Raw genomic sequence first — 4809 nt, 5'->3', positions numbered from 1 at the left:
GCTGAGTTACTGCAGCATTTTGTGTCTGTCTTCGGTGTAAACCAGCATCTGCAGTTCCTTTCTACACTCTGCATACACTGGCTGTTTTTCCAAAGAGGCAGTACAGGCATGATGGGCCGGCAGTGCAGTCTATGTTTCAAATCCTTGACGTTAAAACATGTACATTAAACAAAAAGCGTCACCTGTCTGTGGAATTCTCTGCCTCAGAGGGCGATGGAGGCAGGTTATCTGGATGCTTTCAAGAGCTAGATAGGGCTCTTAAAAATAGTGGAGTCAGGGGGATATGGGGAGAAGGCAGGAATGGGGTACTGATTGGGGATGATCAGCCATGATCACGATGAATGGCGGTGCTGGCTCGATGGGCCAAATGGCCTACTCCTGCACCTATTGTCTATTGTCTTTATCATTTAAATATCTTCGGTACTGATAATTAGGTGAAAGTTATTGATCCAAACAGTTAGACGACTGAAGTTAATCACAAGCTTTTGACATTTCAAACCCTACCGTTCAGCCAAGGGATCTAAAACCTCAATTAGTACAATATATTTATCCAAAATAACTGGAAGGAAAACGACGACAGCAAACGATGATAATTAAAGCCTCCCGACCTGAAACCACCTATCCACTTTCTCCACAGATGTTGCCTGGCCAGCTGAGTTAATCCGGCATTTTATGTCTATCATTAGAGATAAATTGAGTCAATGGAAGGGCCCCCATAGCGAGATATCGCCTGAACATTCCCTCCCCAGATGCTGCCTGTCCCACTGAGTTACTCCAACATGTGTGTGTGTGTTTTTTACAACGAAAATCATTAGTCCACGCACTGGAATCCATGGATAGATGACATTCCGGGTCGGGACCCTCCTTCAAACCTTGTTACTGCACTGGACTCATCACTTGCTGTTGTTTATAAAACTTTGGAATTAGATTTTTAAACTTAAACTTGGTGTTAGAGGCGAACTGTTGCCAACTGGCGAAGGGAGCAGCCGTCCACCCCGCGCCGTTTTAAATGCAGGAGTCAGGTGTAATCGGCAGCGCCGGCAGTAGCTGCAGAGCCCGAGTTACTCCGGCATTTTGTGGCTATCTTCGGTGCAAACCAGCACCTGCAGTTCCTTCCAGAACATTCCTTCTCTCCAGAGATGCTGCCTGTCCCGCTGAGTTTCTCGCGGTGCGGTGCCCGCGGTGCAAGTTCGAAGGGCCGAATGGCCTACTTCTGCACCTATTTTCTACGTCTCCAGCATTTTTGTGTCTGTCTGCTGCTTTGGCTGACAGGCGGCGCACTCTAGCTGGAGCAGGGCCGCCTCAGGACAACACAGTCTAACTGGCTGGTTACGGAAGCGGGCGGAGTTGTGAAGAGCGCTGATCTGCCACGTATTCTCCACGGCAGCGATGGCCGAGTGGTTAAGGCGTTGGACTTGAAATCCAATGGGGTCTCCCCGCGCAGGTTCGAACCCTGCTCGCTGCGGTCTTCAATTTTTCCTAATTCGACAACATTTTCAGATTTAAAATGCAAGTAGCAAATTCTTTCCCACTGCCGTAAATACATAATTGACGATGTATTCATCTTCATATCCAGGCGGATACGCCCTTCACCTCTCCAACATCATTACATATTCGGTAGAAACCAATAACTGCAGATGCTCGTTTATACTAAAGAATCGCATCGTACTGGACCTTTTTTTGAAGCAGATGAGAACCTCAGACTACAAACGCCAGAGTTTGAATACTCCAGCCATTTACATATCTTTAGTATAGGAAATAACTTTAGATGCTGGCTTAAACTAAAGATAGACACATAGTAAGTACTACTGGCCCATTTTTTTGAAGCAGGTGAGAACCTCAGACTACGAAAGCCAGAGTTTGAATACTCCAGCCAGTTACATATATTTAGTATAGAAAAGAACTGCAGATGCTGGTTTAAATCAAAAGTAGACACAACATGCTGGAGTAACTCGGCGTGTCACGCAGCATCTATGGAGAGAATGAATGGGTGATGTTCCAGTCTGAAGAAAGGTCTCTATCCAAAACGTCACCCATTCCTTCTCTCCAGAGATGCTGCCTGACTCGCTGAGTTGCTCCAGCATTTTGTGTCTACCACAGATCTGGGTGCCTGGCGTGGATTCACCCTCTTGAAGGGTGCTCTGACATCGGCCTCAGAGACTGAAACCACATGGGGTTCTCAGGGGCTGTAGGGACTCGGGTAGGTTCTGTCTTTCAAAGCGTGAATGAAAGGCATTGAGCTCCTATGGAAGTGATGGTTCGTTGCCAGTTATGTTACCTGGATTCACTTGTAGGAGGTGATACTGTGCACTTCTTGCCACAGCTGTTGAGGCTCAGACTGTGACTCCAGCTTAGGCCAGAATCGTCTCTTCGCATTTGCGTTGGCCTTCATGCAATCGTGAACTTCTTGTATGAATCTGGATTGCCAGTCCCAAACACCACATTTCTATTTTTCAGCAGATAATGAATTTCCAGGCACTGATTGGGGAAGATTCTGAATGTCTTTGTGAATACACATTCAATTCATAATCAAGTCGGTGATGACTGTGGCATGTTTATTCAGGTCCGCTAATGAATTCATGGACATGGCCCAATGAAACTCGAAACAGCCCTATAACTGTTCCTCTGCCTTCTTGACCAAAGATCCTATAGCTACAGCAATGAAAGTTTCCAAAGATGATGGAAAGACTTGGTGCTGAGCGCTCTCTTATACCTGCATTAAGGAGGCAATTAAACCCAGCTGAGCAATTACAAACACCTGTGAAGCCATGTGTCGCAAACATTATGGTGCCTTGAAATGGGGGGGACAATGTATAAACACTGCTGTAATTTCTACATGGCGAAACCCAAAATGTATAAAAACAGCCTTTATTAAAATCTGACAATGTGCACTTTAACCACATGTATTTTTTTCTATTACAAATCTCAAATTGTGGAGTACAGAGGCAAATAAATAAATGATGGGTATTTGTCCCAAACATTATGGAGGGCACTGTTTGTGTTGTTCAAATTATCTATAATTGAGAGCATGGTTGGTACTGCAAATATTGTGTCTAAGTTGTGGCTTAGTCTCCTTTAAAGACATTGCTCAGATGCAATTGACAAGGAAGTGCTTTAAATGGCTCCTTGTAAATGTCTGGGGTTAGTGCAGGTTAATTGTGGCAGTTTATAATTCATTAAAGTTATGTAAAGGTTAATTGCAGCAGCTTGTATATCTCTGGTTCCACTGGGAGGATTCAGCAAGAAATGTGTAGTTTCCATTTTTTTAAATTGTTGTACAAAATGTAATCTCTGAAGCAGCATACACTTGGTGCTATGCCACGAAGTCGGGGACAGAATATTTATTTTGCTTTACTTTTAATGTTTCACTTTCAGATAAGAAAATGTTGCTCAAGATTCTAGATCTTTCCACCTGCTGAAAGGATGCTGTTTGCAAGATAACAAGCATGAAGAGAGAAGAGGAGCAACATAATCCTGTAAAGCTACTGAAATTGGCTCAATTTTAGTTATCAACACTTCCCTCATAGAAAAGGGAATAGGGTGGCACTGTGGTAGAGTTGCTGCCTTACACAGCCAGAGACCAGGTTCGAACCTGACCATGGGTATGCTTGTCTGTACGAAGTTTGTACATTCTCCCCATGACCTGCGTGGGTTTTCTCTGGGTGCACCGGTTTCCTTACACACTCCAAAGATGTATGGGTCTTTAGGTTAATTGGCTCGGTATAATTGTAAATTGATCCTAGTGTGTAGGATAGTGTTAGTGCGCTGGGATTGCTGGTTGGTGCGAACTCGGTGGGCCAAAGTGCCTATTTTTGAGCTGTATAGCTACATTAAACTAATCGTTCTACCTCATAAGCAACTCTCAGAACACAAAACCTTTCTCCTCTTACAAGAAAGAGCATGAATAGATGTCATCGATTTTCAATGCCGATTTATTAAAAAGTGGCATTGAAGAAACTGTCTGCCTCTCCCGTGCCCAAGACAGTGAGTTCCATACGCATGCTGAGGGATGCAGTGAGACGTTGTGTCCAAGGAAGGCAGCTGCTGGAGGCCCGCAGCAGCCTGGGGCTTGCCTGAATCAGACACAGCTCATAAGTACTAGAGCATGGACTGACCGGATTTTGAAAACGGCACCAAAACCTGGCGCCTCTTGCATGCATGAGTGATGGGTGTTGGGTCTTGACTTTCTTGCTGAATGCAGGGGTGTGGTGCTCGTTTCACGTTCAGGCTTCTGGCCCAATGTTTGTACCTATTGAAAACCCTAGCACTCAAAGACAAATCAAGTATGCTTTTTCCTATTTTAGAGTTTAAATTATGGCAGTTTTTCTTTTCAATGGCAAAACATGGCAGTTTTTCTTTTCAATTTACTTTTTAGGATCTGGGTGTTGATGGCAGAGGCCAGTATCTATTGCCCATTCTATCTGTACGGAGTTTGTATGTTCTCCCCGTGACCACGTGGGTTTTCCCCGGGTGTCCCGGTTTCTGCCCACACTCCAAAGACGTACAGGTTTGTAGGTTAATTGGCTTGATAAAAATGTTAAATTGTCCTAAGTTGCCGACTACAAAATTCAGAAGATAGTGTGTAGAACGGTGCGAGTGTATGGTTGCTGGTCTTGACCCAAAACGCCACCTATCCATCTTCTTCAGAGATGTTGCCTGACCCACTAAATTACTCAAGCACTTCTTGCCATTGAATCTAATTGTCCTACCAGGATCTTCATTTGAGCCAGTCATCACATTCATAGCTCTAAATACAAATGAGGTGGGTGATATCTCGACAAATTTTCAAATTTTCTTTTTTTTTAAAGA

The 4809-nt window shown here is 44.2% G+C and overlaps 1 non-coding gene across 1 annotated transcript; it reads left to right on the top strand.

Annotated features, from left to right (window-relative positions):
- The first annotated feature begins 1383 nt into the window (after nucleotides 1–1383).
- Nucleotides 1384–1465, top strand: trnas-uga (transfer RNA serine (anticodon UGA)). Its single transcript has one exon. It is a non-coding gene; the product is annotated as a tRNA-Ser (tRNA).
- The last annotated feature ends 3344 nt before the right edge of the window (nucleotides 1466–4809 follow it).

The sequence above is a fragment of the Leucoraja erinacea genome, chromosome 15 (assembly GCF_028641065.1).
Source record: "Leucoraja erinacea ecotype New England chromosome 15, Leri_hhj_1, whole genome shotgun sequence".
NCBI classification, from domain to species: Eukaryota; Metazoa; Chordata; class Chondrichthyes; order Rajiformes; family Rajidae; genus Leucoraja; species Leucoraja erinaceus.
This window is presented reverse-complemented; position numbering and strand designations above follow the sequence as displayed.